A 16,667-nucleotide genomic window follows, 5' to 3' on the forward strand; every position below is an offset into this window, starting at 1 on the left:
TACAGTGAGTACCAGCAGTCTCCTTTGCTCTTCTAAGAAACATCCAGACCTAGGAGCCTTTCCCAGTCACTCTATGTAATCAGAGTGTAGGGCAACTCGCAGCACCCTTCCTTAGGAAGCTAGGTGGACTCAGCTCTTCAACAGCTCCAGGGATCTGTTCTCTCATGTCCTACATGCCATGGAAGTCTGCCTCATTGCCCTCTGTGGAGCTTCACAAAGATACACAATCTGCTTCGCCTACCTCTAGGAACTCTTACCCAATGACCCCATACCTACAGGAGAGAGGAGGCTTGCATTCCTACTGGAACCAAATCACCGTTTTTCCTGTTAAAATGCAGGACTTTAAACTAGGCTTCGGCCCAATAGCACTGGTAGAACGTTCCAAGGATGAGGGAGTTCCATATATGCAGAACACTCTGTGAAGAAAAGTTGATTCAGCAAGGGACCAGAGTGTAGCTAGAGTCTCTTTGGACTTTTTAGATAAAAGAAGGTGTCCGGGTGCATGTTCACCAGAAAAGAAGACTTGAATGCCTAAGCCTTGCGTTCCCATTTTAAATCTCTATCCATGTCAGCCTGAGATACCTAAATAACACTGCTTTGACTGGCCTCTATTCACTGTGGGCAGCCCTCTGGAAAGAAAAGGAGTTTCTCTAAGGAAACACGGTGCTTCCCTAGCATGGGTGGGAGTTCCTCCTGTCATGCTCTAGAGCTACAGGGTAACTTGACGTGAGTCCTTGCCTCAAGCTAAGGCCTGAAAAGCCCTGCTGAAGCGAAAGCGCTTAGCATTTTCCATTATGTCGTATTGGAAGTTCTGCTTTACTTGAACGTTTCTTCACTCTACCAGACACTAGGCACCCTAGTGTAGGCACCCTTTTTCCTACAAATACATTGAGTACCAGCAGTCTCCTTTGCTCTTCTAAGTAACATCCAGACTTAGAAGCCTTTCCCAGTCACTCTATGTATTCAGAGTGTAGGACAACTCGCTGCACCCTTCCTTAGGAAGTTAGGTGGACTCAGCTCTTCAACAGCTCCAGGAATTCTGTTCTCTCACGACCTACATGCCATGGAAGTCTGCCTCATTGCCCTCATTGGAGCAACACTAAGAAACACAATCTGCTTCGCCTTCTTCTAGGAACTCTTACCCAAGGACCCCATACCTACAGGAGAAAGCAGGTTGCATTCCTACTGGAATCTAAGCAAAGTTTTTCCTGTTAGACCGCAGGACTTTAGAATAGGTTTAGGCCCGAAGGGTTACCTAGAGCGTTCCAAGAATGAGGGAGTTCGATACATGCAGAAAACCCTGTGAAGAAAAGTTGATTCAGCAAGGGACCAGGGTGTAGCTAGAGTCTCTATTGACTTGTTAGAAATCAGAAGGGTTTCGGCTGCATTTTAACCGGAGAAGAAGACCTGAAGGCACAAGCCTTGCTTTCCCATGTTAAATCTCTAAACATGCTTCCCTGAAGAATCCTAAATAACACTGTTTTTACCTGGCTTCTGGTCTTTGTAGGCAGCCCTCACGAAAGAGAAGTAGTTTTCTCTAAGGAAACACGGTGCTTCCATAGCATGGGTGGGAGCTCCTGCTGTCCTGCTCTAGAGCTACAGGGAAACTTGACGTGAGTCTTTGCCTCAAGCTAAGGCCTGAAAAGCCTTGCTGAAGCGAAAGCGCTTAGCAGTTTCCATTATGTCGTATTCGAAGGTCTGCATTACTTGAACGTTTCTTCACTTTACCAGACACTAGGCACACTCGGGTAGGCACCCTTTTTCGTACAAATACAGTGAGTACCAGCAGTCTCCTTTGCTCTTCTAAGAAACATCCAGACCTAGGAGCCTTTCCCAGTCACTCTATGTAATCAGAGTGTAGGGCAACTCGCAGCACCCTTCCTTAGGAAGCTAGGTGGCCTCAGCTCTTCAACAGCTCCAGGGATCTGTTCTCTCATGTCCTACATGCCATGGAAGTCTGCCTCATTGCCCTCTGTGGAGCTTCACAAAGATACACAATCTGCTTCGCCTACCTCTAGGAACTCTTACCCAATGACCCCATACCTACAGGAGAGAGGAGGCTTGCATTCCTACTGGAACCAAATCACCGTTTTTCCTGTTAAAATGCAGGACTTTAAACTAGGCTTCGGCCCAATAGCACTGGTAGAACGTTCCAAGGATGAGGGAGTTCCATATATGCAGAACACTCTGTGAAGAAAAGTTGATTCAGCAAGGGACCAGAGTGTAGCTAGAGTCTCTTTGGACTTTTTAGATAAAAGAAGGTGTCCGGGTGCATGTTCACCAGAAAAGAAGACTTGAATGCCTAAGCCTTGCGTTCCCATTTTAAATCTCTATCCATGTCAGCCTGAGATACCTAAATAACACTGCTTTGACTGGCCTCTATTCACTGTGGGCAGCCCTCTGGAAAGAAAAGGAGTTTCTCTAAGGAAACACGGTGCTTCCCTAGCATGGGTGGGAGTTCCTCCTGTCATGCTCTAGAGCTACAGGGTAACTTGACGTGAGTCCTTGCCTCAAGCTAAGGCCTGAAAAGCCCTGCTGAAGCGAAAGCGCTTAGCATTTTCCATTATGTCGTATTGGAAGTTCTGCTTTACTTGAACGTTTCTTCACTCTACCAGACACTAGGCACCCTAGTGTAGGCACCCTTTTTCCTACAAATACATTGAGTACCAGCAGTCTCCTTTGCTCTTCTAAGTAACATCCAGACTTAGAAGCCTTTCCCAGTCACTCTATGTATTCAGAGTGTAGGACAACTCGCTGCACCCTTCCTTAGGAAGTTAGGTGGACTCAGCTCTTCAACAGCTCCAGGAATTCTGTTCTCTCACGACCTACATGCCATGGAAGTCTGCCTCATTGCCCTCATTGGAGCAACACTAAGAAACACAATCTGCTTCGCCTTCTTCTAGGAACTCTTACCCAAGGACCCCATACCTACAGGAGAAAGCAGGTTGCATTCCTACTGGAATCTAAGCAAAGTTTTTCCTGTTAGACTGCAGGACTTTAGAATAGGTTTAGGCCCGAAGGGTTACCTAGAGCGTTCCAAGAATGAGGGAGTTCGATACATGCAGAAAACCCTGTGAAGAAAAGTTGATTCAGCAAGGGACCAGGGTGTAGCTAGAGTCTCTATTGACTTGTTAGAAATCAGAAGGGTTTCGGCTGCATTTTAACCGGAGAAGAAGACCTGAAGGCACAAGCCTTGCTTTCCCATGTTAAATCTCTAAACATGCTTCCCTGAAGAATCCTAAATAACACTGTTTTTACCTGGCTTCTGGTCTTTGTAGGCAGCCCTCACGAAAGAGAAGTAGTTTTCTCTAAGGAAACACGGTGCTTCCATAGCATGGGTGGGAGCTCCTGCTGTCCTGCTCTAGAGCTACAGGGAAACTTGACGTGAGTCTTTGCCTCAAGCTAAGGCCTGAAAAGCCTTGCTGAAGCGAAAGCGCTTAGCAGTTTCCATTATGTCGTATTCGAAGGTCTGCATTACTTGAACGTTTCTTCACTTTACCAGACACTAGGCACACTCGGGTAGGCACCCTTTTTCGTACAAATACAGTGAGTACCAGCAGTCTCCTTTGCTCTTCTAAGAAACATCCAGACCTAGGAGCCTTTCCCAGTCACTCTATGTAATCAGAGTGTAGGGCAACTCGCAGCACCCTTCCTTAGGAAGCTAGGTGGACTCAGCTCTTCAACAGCTCCAGGGATCTGTTCTCTCATGTCCTACATGCCATGGAAGTCTGCCTCATTGCCCTCTGTGGAGCTTCACAAAGATACACAATCTGCTTCGCCTACCTCTAGGAACTCTTACCCAATGACCCCATACCTACAGGAGAGAGGAGGCTTGCATTCCTACTGGAACCAAATCACCGTTTTTCCTGTTAAAATGCAGGACTTTAAACTAGGCTTCGGCCCAATAGCACTGGTAGAACGTTCCAAGGATGAGGGAGTTCCATATATGCAGAACACTCTGTGAAGAAAAGTTGATTCAGCAAGGGACCAGAGTGTAGCTAGAGTCTCTTTGGACTTTTTAGATAAAAGAAGGTGTCCGGGTGCATGTTCACCAGAAAAGAAGACTTGAATGCCTAAGCCTTGCGTTCCCATTTTAAATCTCTATCCATGCCAGCCTGAGATACCTAAATAACACTGCTTTGACTGGCCTCTATTCACTGTGGGCAGCCCTCTGGAAAGAAAAGGAGTTTCTCTAAGGAAACACGGTGCTTCCCTAGCATGGGTGGGAGTTCCTCCTGTCATGCTCTAGAGCTACAGGGTAACTTGACGTGAGTCCTTGCCTCAAGCTAAGGCCTGAAAAGCCCTGCTGAAGCGAAAGCGCTTAGCATTTTCCATTATGTCGTATTGGAAGTTCTGCTTTACTTGAACGTTTCTTCACTCTACCAGACACTAGGCACCCTAGTGTAGGCACCCTTTTTCCTACAAATACATTGAGTACCAGCAGTCTCCTTTGCTCTTCTAAGTAACATCCAGCCTTAGAAGCCTTTCCCAGTCACTCTATGTATTCAGAGTGTAGGACAACTCGCTGCACCCTTCCTTAGGAAGTTAGGTGGACTCAGCTCTTCAACAGCTCCAGGAATTCTGTTCTCTCACGACCTACATGCCATGGAAGTCTGCCTCATTGCCCTCATTGGAGCAACACTAAGAAACACAATCTGCTTCGCCTTCTTCTAGGAACTCTTACCCAAGGACCCCATACCTACAGGAGAAAGCAGGTTGCATTCCTACTGGAATCTAAGCAAAGTTTTTCCTGTTAGACTGCAGGACTTTAGAATAGGTTTAGGCCCGAAGGGTTACCTAGAGCGTTCCAAGAATGAGGGAGTTCGATACATGCAGAAAACCCTGTGAAGAAAAGTTGATTCAGCAAGGGACCAGGGTGTAGCTAGAGTCTCTATTGACTTGTTAGAAATCAGAAGGGTTTCGGCTGCATGTTAACCGGAGAAGAAGACCTGAAGGCACAAGCCTTGCTTTCCCATGTTAAATCTCTAAACATGCTTCCCTGAAGAATCCTAAATAACACTGTTTTTACCTGGCTTCTGGTCTTTGTAGGCAGCCCTCACGAAAGAGAAGTAGTTTTCTCTAAGGAAACACGGTGCTTCCATAGCATGGGTGGGAGCTCCTGCTGTCCTGCTCTAGAGCTACAGGGAAACTTGACGTGAGTCTTTGCCTCAAGCTAAGGCCTGAAAAGCCTTGCTGAAGCGAAAGCGCTTAGCAGTTTCCATTATGTCGTATTCGAAGGTCTGCATTACTTGAACGTTTCTTCACTTTACCAGACACTAGGCACACTCGGGTAGGCACCCTTTTTCGTACAAATACAGTGAGTACCAGCAGTCTCCTTTGCTCTTCTAAGAAACATCCAGACCTAGGAGCCTTTCCCAGTCACTCTATGTAATCAGAGTGTAGGGCAACTCGCAGCACCCTTCCTTAGGAAGCTAGGTGGCCTCAGCTCTTCAACAGCTCCAGGGATCTGTTCTCTCATGTCCTACATGCCATGGAAGTCTGCCTCATTGCCCTCTGTGGAGCTTCACAAAGATACACAATCTGCTTCGCCTACCTCTAGGAACTCTTACCCAATGACCCCATACCTACAGGAGAGAGGAGGCTTGCATTCCTACTGGAACCAAATCACCGTTTTTCCTGTTAAAATGCAGGACTTTAAACTAGGCTTCGGCCCAATAGCACTGGTAGAACGTTCCAAGGATGAGGGAGTTCCATATATGCAGAACACTCTGTGAAGAAAAGTTGATTCAGCAAGGGACCAGAGTGTAGCTAGAGTCTCTTTGGACTTTTTAGATAAAAGAAGGTGTCCGGGTGCATGTTCACCAGAAAAGAAGACTTGAATGCCTAAGCCTTGCGTTCCCATTTTAAATCTCTATCCATGTCAGCCTGAGATACCTAAATAACACTGCTTTGACTGGCCTCTATTCACTGTGGGCAGCCCTCTGGAAAGAAAAGGAGTTTCTCTAAGGAAACACGGTGCTTCCCTAGCATGGGTGGGAGTTCCTCCTGTCATGCTCTAGAGCTACAGGGTAACTTGACGTGAGTCCTTGCCTCAAGCTAAGGCCTGAAAAGCCCTGCTGAAGCGAAAGCGCTTAGCATTTTCCATTATGTCGTATTGGAAGTTCTGCTTTACTTGAACGTTTCTTCACTCTACCAGACACTAGGCACCCTAGTGTAGGCACCCTTTTTCCTACAAATACATTGAGTACCAGCAGTCTCCTTTGCTCTTCTAAGTAACATCCAGACTTAGAAGCCTTTCCCAGTCACTCTATGTATTCAGAGTGTAGGACAACTCGCTGCACCCTTCCTTAGGAAGTTAGGTGGACTCAGCTCTTCAACAGCTCCAGGAATTCTGTTCTCTCACGACCTACATGCCATGGAAGTCTGCCTCATTGCCCTCATTGGAGCAACACTAAGAAACACAATCTGCTTCGCCTTCTTCTAGGAACTCTTACCCAAGGACCCCATACCTACAGGAGAAAGCAGGTTGCATTCCTACTGGAATCTAAGCAAAGTTTTTCCTGTTAGACCGCAGGACTTTAGAATAGGTTTAGGCCCGAAGGGTTACCTAGAGCGTTCCAAGAATGAGGGAGTTCGATACATGCAGAAAACCCTGTGAAGAAAAGTTGATTCAGCAAGGGACCAGGGTGTAGCTAGAGTCTCTATTGACTTGTTAGAAATCAGAAGGGTTTCGGCTGCATTTTAACCGGAGAAGAAGACCTGAAGGCACAAGCCTTGCTTTCCCATGTTAAATCTCTAAACATGCTTCCCTGAAGAATCCTAAATAACACTGTTTTTACCTGGCTTCTGGTCTTTGTAGGCAGCCCTCACGAAAGAGAAGTAGTTTTCTCTAAGGAAACACGGTGCTTCCATAGCATGGGTGGGAGCTCCTGCTGTCCTGCTCTAGAGCTACAGGGAAACTTGACGTGAGTCTTTGCCTCAAGCTAAGGCCTGAAAAGCCTTGCTGAAGCGAAAGCGCTTAGCAGTTTCCATTATGTCGTATTCGAAGGTCTGCATTACTTGAACGTTTCTTCACTTTACCAGACACTAGGCACACTCGGGTAGGCACCCTTTTTCGTACAAATACAGTGAGTACCAGCAGTCTCCTTTGCTCTTCTAAGAAACATCCAGACCTAGGAGCCTTTCCCAGTCACTCTATGTAATCAGAGTGTAGGGCAACTCGCAGCACCCTTCCTTAGGAAGCTAGGTGGCCTCAGCTCTTCAACAGCTCCAGGGATCTGTTCTCTCATGTCCTACATGCCATGGAAGTCTGCCTCATTGCCCTCTGTGGAGCTTCACAAAGATACACAATCTGCTTCGCCTACCTCTAGGAACTCTTACCCAATGACCCCATACCTACAGGAGAGAGGAGGCTTGCATTCCTACTGGAACCAAATCACCGTTTTTCCTGTTAAAATGCAGGACTTTAAACTAGGCTTCGGCCCAATAGCACTGGTAGAACGTTCCAAGGATGAGGGAGTTCCATATATGCAGAACACTCTGTGAAGAAAAGTTGATTCAGCAAGGGACCAGAGTGTAGCTAGAGTCTCTTTGGACTTTTTAGATAAAAGAAGGTGTCCGGGTGCATGTTCACCAGAAAAGAAGACTTGAATGCCTAAGCCTTGCGTTCCCATTTTAAATCTCTATCCATGCCAGCCTGAGATACCTAAATAACACTGCTTTGACTGGCCTCTATTCACTGTGGGCAGCCCTCTGGAAAGAAAAGGAGTTTCTCTAAGGAAACACGGTGCTTCCCTAGCATGGGTGGGAGTTCCTCCTGTCATGCTCTAGAGCTACAGGGTAACTTGACGTGAGTCCTTGCCTCAAGCTAAGGCCTGAAAAGCCCTGCTGAAGCGAAAGCGCTTAGCATTTTCCATTATGTCGTATTGGAAGTTCTGCTTTACTTGAACGTTTCTTCACTCTACCAGACACTAGGCACCCTAGTGTAGGCACCCTTTTTCCTACAAATACATTGAGTACCAGCAGTCTCCTTTGCTCTTCTAAGTAACATCCAGACTTAGAAGCCTTTCCCAGTCACTCTATGTATTCAGAGTGTAGGACAACTCGCTGCACCCTTCCTTAGGAAGTTAGGTGGACTCAGCTCTTCAACAGCTCCAGGAATTCTGTTCTCTCACGACCTACATGCCATGGAAGTCTGCCTCATTGCCCTCATTGGAGCAACACTAAGAAACACAATCTGCTTCGCCTTCTTCTAGGAACTCTTACCCAAGGACCCCATACCTACAGGAGAAAGCAGGTTGCATTCCTACTGGAATCTAAGCAAAGTTTTTCCTGTTAGACTGCAGGACTTTAGAATAGGTTTAGGCCCGAAGGGTTACCTAGAGCGTTCCAAGAATGAGGGAGTTCGATACATGCAGAAAACCCTGTGAAGAAAAGTTGATTCAGCAAGGGACCAGGGTGTAGCTAGAGTCTCTATTGACTTGTTAGAAATCAGAAGGGTTTCGGCTGCATTTTAACCGGAGAAGAAGACCTGAAGGCACAAGCCTTGCTTTCCCATGTTAAATCTCTAAACATGCTTCCCTGAAGAATCCTAAATAACACTGTTTTTACCTGGCTTCTGGTCTTTGTAGGCAGCCCTCACGAAAGAGAAGTAGTTTTCTCTAAGGAAACACGGTGCTTCCATAGCATGGGTGGGAGCTCCTGCTGTCCTGCTCTAGAGCTACAGGGAAACTTGACGTGAGTCTTTGCCTCAAGCTAAGGCCTGAAAAGCCTTGCTGAAGCGAAAGCGCTTAGCAGTTTCCATTATGTCGTATTCGAAGGTCTGCATTACTTGAACGTTTCTTCACTTTACCAGACACTAGGCACACTCGGGTAGGCACCCTTTTTCGTACAAATACAGTGAGTACCAGCAGTCTCCTTTGCTCTTCTAAGAAACATCCAGACCTAGGAGCCTTTCCCAGTCACTCTATGTAATCAGAGTGTAGGGCAACTCGCAGCACCCTTCCTTAGGAAGCTAGGTGGACTCAGCTCTTCAACAGCTCCAGGGATCTGTTCTCTCATGTCCTACATGCCATGGAAGTCTGCCTCATTGCCCTCTGTGGAGCTTCACAAAGATACACAATCTGCTTCGCCTACCTCTAGGAACTCTTACCCAATGACCCCATACCTACAGGAGAGAGGAGGCTTGCATTCCTACTGGAACCAAATCACCGTTTTTCCTGTTAAAATGCAGGACTTTAAACTAGGCTTCGGCCCAATAGCACTGGTAGAACGTTCCAAGGATGAGGGAGTTCCATATATGCAGAACACTCTGTGAAGAAAAGTTGATTCAGCAAGGGACCAGAGTGTAGCTAGAGTCTCTTTGGACTTTTTAGATAAAAGAAGGTGTCCGGGTGCATGTTCACCAGAAAAGAAGACTTGAATGCCTAAGCCTTGCGTTCCCATTTTAAATCTCTATCCATGCCAGCCTGAGATACCTAAATAACACTGCTTTGACTGGCCTCTATTCACTGTGGGCAGCCCTCTGGAAAGAAAAGGAGTTTCTCTAAGGAAACACGGTGCTTCCCTAGCATGGGTGGGAGTTCCTCCTGTCATGCTCTAGAGCTACAGGGTAACTTGACGTGAGTCCTTGCCTCAAGCTAAGGCCTGAAAAGCCCTGCTGAAGCGAAAGCGCTTAGCATTTTCCATTATGTCGTATTGGAAGTTCTGCTTTACTTGAACGTTTCTTCACTCTACCAGACACTAGGCACCCTAGTGTAGGCACCCTTTTTCCTACAAATACATTGAGTACCAGCAGTCTCCTTTGCTCTTCTAAGTAACATCCAGACTTAGAAGCCTTTCCCAGTCACTCTATGTATTCAGAGTGTAGGACAACTCGCTGCACCCTTCCTTAGGAAGTTAGGTGGACTCAGCTCTTCAACAGCTCCAGGAATTCTGTTCTCTCACGACCTACATGCCATGGAAGTCTGCCTCATTGCCCTCATTGGAGCAACACTAAGAAACACAATCTGCTTCGCCTTCTTCTAGGAACTCTTACCCAAGGACCCCATACCTACAGGAGAAAGCAGGTTGCATTCCTACTGGAATCTAAGCAAAGTTTTTCCTGTTAGACTGCAGGACTTTAGAATAGGTTTAGGCCCGAAGGGTTACCTAGAGCGTTCCAAGAATGAGGGAGTTCGATACATGCAGAAAACCCTGTGAAGAAAAGTTGATTCAGCAAGGGACCAGGGTGTAGCTAGAGTCTCTATTGACTTGTTAGAAATCAGAAGGGTTTCGGCTACATTTTAACCGGAGAAGAAGACCTGAAGGCACAAGCCTTGCTTTCCCATGTTAAATCTCTAAACATGCTTCCCTGAAGAATCCTAAATAACACTGTTTTTACCTGGCTTCTGGTCTTTGTAGGCAGCCCTCACGAAAGAGAAGTAGTTTTCTCTAAGGAAACACGGTGCTTCCATAGCATGGGTGGGAGCTCCTGCTGTCCTGCTCTAGAGCTACAGGGAAACTTGACGTGAGTCTTTGCCTCAAGCTAAGGCCTGAAAAGCCTTGCTGAAGCGAAAGCGCTTAGCAGTTTCCATTATGTCGTATTCGAAGGTCTGCATTACTTGAACGTTTCTTCACTTTACCAGACACTAGGCACACTCGGGTAGGCACCCTTTTTCGTACAAATACAGTGAGTACCAGCAGTCTCCTTTGCTCTTCTAAGAAACATCCAGACCTAGGAGCCTTTCCCAGTCACTCTATGTAATCAGAGTGTAGGGCAACTCGCAGCACCCTTCCTTAGGAAGCTAGGTGGACTCAGCTCTTCAACAGCTCCAGGGATCTGTTCTCTCATGTCCTACATGCCATGGAAGTCTGCCTCATTGCCCTCTGTGGAGCTTCACAAAGATACACAATCTGCTTCGCCTACCTCTAGGAACTCTTACCCAATGACCCCATACCTACAGGAGAGAGGAGGCTTGCATTCCTACTGGAACCAAATCACCGTTTTTCCTGTTAAAATGCAGGACTTTAAACTAGGCTTCGGCCCAATAGCACTGGTAGAACGTTCCAAGGATGAGGGAGTTCCATATATGCAGAACACTCTGTGAAGAAAAGTTGATTCAGCAAGGGACCAGAGTGTAGCTAGAGTCTCTTTGGACTTTTTAGATAAAAGAAGGTGTCCGGGTGCATGTTCACCAGAAAAGAAGACTTGAATGCCTAAGCCTTGCGTTCCCATTTTAAATCTCTATCCATGCCAGCCTGAGATACCTAAATAACACTGCTTTGACTGGCCTCTATTCACTGTGGGCAGCCCTCTGGAAAGAAAAGGAGTTTCTCTAAGGAAACACGGTGCTTCCCTAGCATGGGTGGGAGTTCCTCCTGTCATGCTCTAGAGCTACAGGGTAACTTGACGTGAGTCCTTGCCTCAAGCTAAGGCCTGAAAAGCCCTGCTGAAGCGAAAGCGCTTAGCATTTTCCATTATGTCGTATTGGAAGTTCTGCTTTACTTGAACGTTTCTTCACTCTACCAGACACTAGGCACCCTAGTGTAGGCACCCTTTTTCCTACAAATACATTGAGTACCAGCAGTCTCCTTTGCTCTTCTAAGTAACATCCAGACTTAGAAGCCTTTCCCAGTCACTCTATGTATTCAGAGTGTAGGACAACTCGCTGCACCCTTCCTTAGGAAGTTAGGTGGACTCAGCTCTTCAACAGCTCCAGGAATTCTGTTCTCTCACGACCTACATGCCATGGAAGTCTGCCTCATTGCCCTCATTGGAGCAACACTAAGAAACACAATCTGCTTCGCCTTCTTCTAGGAACTCTTACCCAAGGACCCCATACCTACAGGAGAAAGCAGGTTGCATTCCTACTGGAATCTAAGCAAAGTTTTTCCTGTTAGACTGCAGGACTTTAGAATAGGTTTAGGCCCGAAGGGTTACCTAGAGCGTTCCAAGAATGAGGGAGTTCGATACATGCAGAAAACCCTGTGAAGAAAAGTTGATTCAGCAAGGGACCAGGGTGTAGCTAGAGTCTCTATTGACTTGTTAGAAATCAGAAGGGTTTCGGCTGCATTTTAACCGGAGAAGAAGACCTGAAGGCACAAGCCTTGCTTTCCCATGTTAAATCTCTAAACATGCTTCCCTGAAGAATCCTAAATAACACTGTTTTTACCTGGCTTCTGGTCTTTGTAGGCAGCCCTCACGAAAGAGAAGTAGTTTTCTCTAAGGAAACACGGTGCTTCCATAGCATGGGTGGGAGCTCCTGCTGTCCTGCTCTAGAGCTACAGGGAAACTTGACGTGAGTCTTTGCCTCAAGCTAAGGCCTGAAAAGCCTTGCTGAAGCGAAAGCGCTTAGCAGTTTCCATTATGTCGTATTCGAAGGTCTGCATTACTTGAACGTTTCTTCACTTTACCAGACACTAGGCACACTCGGGTAGGCACCCTTTTTCGTACAAATACAGTGAGTACCAGCAGTCTCCTTTGCTCTTCTAAGAAACATCCAGACCTAGGAGCCTTTCCCAGTCACTCTATGTAATCAGAGTGTAGGGCAACTCGCAGCACCCTTCCTTAGGAAGCTAGGTGGACTCAGCTCTTCAACAGCTCCAGGGATCTGTTCTCTCATGTCCTACATGCCATGGAAGTCTGCCTCATTGCCCTCTGTGGAGCTTCACAAAGATACACAATCTGCTTCGCCTACCTCTAGGAACTCTTACCCAATGACCCCATACCTACAGGAGAGAGGAGGCTTGCATTCCTACTGGAACCAAATCACCGTTTTTCCTGTTAAAATGCAGGACTTTAAACTAGGCTTCGGCCCAATAGCACTGGTAGAACGTTCCAAGGATGAGGGAGTTCCATATATGCAGAACACTCTGTGAAGAAAAGTTGATTCAGCAAGGGACCAGAGTGTAGCTAGAGTCTCTTTGGACTTTTTAGATAAAAGAAGGTGTCCGGGTGCATGTTCACCAGAAAAGAAGACTTGAATGCCTAAGCCTTGCGTTCCCATTTTAAATCTCTATCCATGCCAGCCTGAGATACCTAAATAACACTGCTTTGACTGGCCTCTATTCACTGTGGGCAGCCCTCTGGAAAGAAAAGGAGTTTCTCTAAGGAAACACGGTGCTTCCCTAGCATGGGTGGGAGTTCCTCCTGTCATGCTCTAGAGCTACAGGGTAACTTGACGTGAGTCCTTGCCTCAAGCTAAGGCCTGAAAAGCCCTGCTGAAGCGAAAGCGCTTAGCATTTTCCATTATGTCGTATTGGAAGTTCTGCTTTACTTGAACGTTTCTTCACTCTACCAGACACTAGGCACCCTAGTGTAGGCACCCTTTTTCCTACAAATACATTGAGTACCAGCAGTCTCCTTTGCTCTTCTAAGTAACATCCAGACTTAGAAGCCTTTCCCAGTCACTCTATGTATTCAGAGTGTAGGACAACTCGCTGCACCCTTCCTTAGGAAGTTAGGTGGACTCAGCTCTTCAACAGCTCCAGGAATTCTGTTCTCTCACGACCTACATGCCATGGAAGTCTGCCTCATTGCCCTCATTGGAGCAACACTAAGAAACACAATCTGCTTCGCCTTCTTCTAGGAACTCTTACCCAAGGACCCCATACCTACAGGAGAAAGCAGGTTGCATTCCTACTGGAATCTAAGCAAAGTTTTTCCTGTTAGACTGCAGGACTTTAGAATAGGTTTAGGCCCGAAGGGTTACCTAGAGCGTTCCAAGAATGAGGGAGTTCGATACATGCAGAAAACCCTGTGAAGAAAAGTTGATTCAGCAAGGGACCAGGGTGTAGCTAGAGTCTCTATTGACTTGTTAGAAATCAGAAGGGTTTCGGCTGCATTTTAACCGGAGAAGAAGACCTGAAGGCACAAGCCTTGCTTTCCCATGTTAAATCTCTAAACATGCTTCCCTGAAGAATCCTAAATAACACTGTTTTTACCTGGCTTCTGGTCTTTGTAGGCAGCCCTCACGAAAGAGAAGTAGTTTTCTCTAAGGAAACACGGTGCTTCCATAGCATGGGTGGGAGCTCCTGCTGTCCTGCTCTAGAGCTACAGGGAAACTTGACGTGAGTCTTTGCCTCAAGCTAAGGCCTGAAAAGCCTTGCTGAAGCGAAAGCGCTTAGCAGTTTCCATTATGTCGTATTCGAAGGTCTGCATTACTTGAACGTTTCTTCACTTTACCAGACACTAGGCACACTCGGGTAGGCACCCTTTTTCGTACAAATACAGTGAGTACCAGCAGTCTCCTTTGCTCTTCTAAGAAACATCCAGACCTAGGAGCCTTTCCCAGTCACTCTATGTAATCAGAGTGTAGGGCAACTCGCAGCACCCTTCCTTAGGAAGCTAGGTGGACTCAGCTCTTCAACAGCTCCAGGGATCTGTTCTCTCATGTCCTACATGCCATGGAAGTCTGCCTCATTGCCCTCTGTGGAGCTTCACAAAGATACACAATCTGCTTCGCCTACCTCTAGGAACTCTTACCCAATGACCCCATACCTACAGGAGAGAGGAGGCTTGCATTCCTACTGGAACCAAATCACCGTTTTTCCTGTTAAAATGCAGGACTTTAAACTAGGCTTCGGCCCAATAGCACTGGTAGAACGTTCCAAGGATGAGGGAGTTCCATATATGCAGAACACTCTGTGAAGAAAAGTTGATTCAGCAAGGGACCAGAGTGTAGCTAGAGTCTCTTTGGACTTTTTAGATAAAAGAAGGTGTCCGGGTGCATGTTCACCAGAAAAGAAGACTTGAATGCCTAAGCCTTGCGTTCCCATTTTAAATCTCTATCCATGCCAGCCTGAGATACCTAAATAACACTGCTTTGACTGGCCTCTATTCACTGTGGGCAGCCCTCTGGAAAGAAAAGGAGTTTCTCTAAGGAAACACGGTGCTTCCCTAGCATGGGTGGGAGTTCCTCCTGTCATGCTCTAGAGCTACAGGGTAACTTGACGTGAGTCCTTGCCTCAAGCTAAGGCCTGAAAAGCCCTGCTGAAGCGAAAGCGCTTAGCATTTTCCATTATGTCGTATTGGAAGTTCTGCTTTACTTGAACGTTTCTTCACTCTACCAGACACTAGGCACCCTAGTGTAGGCACCCTTTTTCCTACAAATACATTGAGTACCAGCAGTCTCCTTTGCTCTTCTAAGTAACATCCAGCCTTAGAAGCCTTTCCCAGTCACTCTATGTATTCAGAGTGTAGGACAACTCGCTGCACCCTTCCTTAGGAAGTTAGGTGGACTCAGCTCTTCAACAGCTCCAGGAATTCTGTTCTCTCACGACCTACATGCCATGGAAGTCTGCCTCATTGCCCTCATTGGAGCAACACTAAGAAACACAATCTGCTTCGCCTTCTTCTAGGAACTCTTACCCAAGGACCCCATACCTACAGGAGAAAGCAGGTTGCATTCCTACTGGAATCTAAGCAAAGTTTTTCCTGTTAGACTGCAGGACTTTAGAATAGGTTTAGGCCCGAAGGGTTACCTAGAGCGTTCCAAGAATGAGGGAGTTCGATACATGCAGAAAACCCTGTGAAGAAAAGTTGATTCAGCAAGGGACCAGGGTGTAGCTAGAGTCTCTATTGACTTGTTAGAAATCAGAAGGGTTTCGGCTGCATGTTAACCGGAGAAGAAGACCTGAAGGCACAAGCCTTGCTTTCCCATGTTAAATCTCTAAACATGCTTCCCTGAAGAATCCTAAATAACACTGTTTTTACCTGGCTTCTGGTCTTTGTAGGCAGCCCTCACGAAAGAGAAGTAGTTTTCTCTAAGGAAACACGGTGCTTCCATAGCATGGGTGGGAGCTCCTGCTGTCCTGCTCTAGAGCTACAGGGAAACTTGACGTGAGTCTTTGCCTCAAGCTAAGGCCTGAAAAGCCTTGCTGAAGCGAAAGCGCTTAGCAGTTTCCATTATGTCGTATTCGAAGGTCTGCATTACTTGAACGTTTCTTCACTTTACCAGACACTAGGCACACTCGGGTAGGCACCCTTTTTCGTACAAATACAGTGAGTACCAGCAGTCTCCTTTGCTCTTCTAAGAAACATCCAGACCTAGGAGCCTTTCCCAGTCACTCTATGTAATCAGAGTGTAGGGCAACTCGCAGCACCCTTCCTTAGGAACCTAGGTGGACTCAGCTCTTCAACAGCTCCAGGGATCTGTTCTCTCATGTCCTACATGCCATGGAAGTCTGCCTCATTGCCCTCTGTGGAGCTTCACAAAGATACACAATCTGCTTCGCCTACCTCTAGGAACTCTTACCCAATGACCCCATACCTACAGGAGAGAGGAGGCTTGCATTCCTACTGGAACCAAATCACCGTTTTTCCTGTTAAAATGCAGGACTTTAAACTAGGCTTCGGCCCAATAGCACTGGTAGAACGTTCCAAGGATGAGGGAGTTCCATATATGCAGAACACTCTGTGAAGAAAAGTTGATTCAGCAAGGGACCAGAGTGTAGCTAGAGTCTCTTTGGACTTTTTAGATAAAAGAAGGTGTCCGGGTGCATGTTCACCAGAAAAGAAGACTTGAATGCCTAAGCCTTGCGTTCCCATTTTAAATCTCTATCCATGCCAGCCTGAGATACCTAAATAACACTGCTTTGACTGGCCTCTATTCACTGTGGGCAGCCCTCTGGAAAGAAAAGGAGTTTCTCTAAGGAAACACGGTGCTTCCCTAGCATGGGTGGGAGTTCCTCCTGTCATGCTCTAGAGCTACAGGGTAACTTGACGT

The sequence above is a fragment of the Balaenoptera physalus genome, assembly GCF_965194825.1.
Source record: "Balaenoptera physalus genome assembly, contig: HAP1_SCAFFOLD_2028, whole genome shotgun sequence".
Taxonomy (NCBI): Eukaryota; Metazoa; Chordata; class Mammalia; order Artiodactyla; family Balaenopteridae; genus Balaenoptera; species Balaenoptera physalus.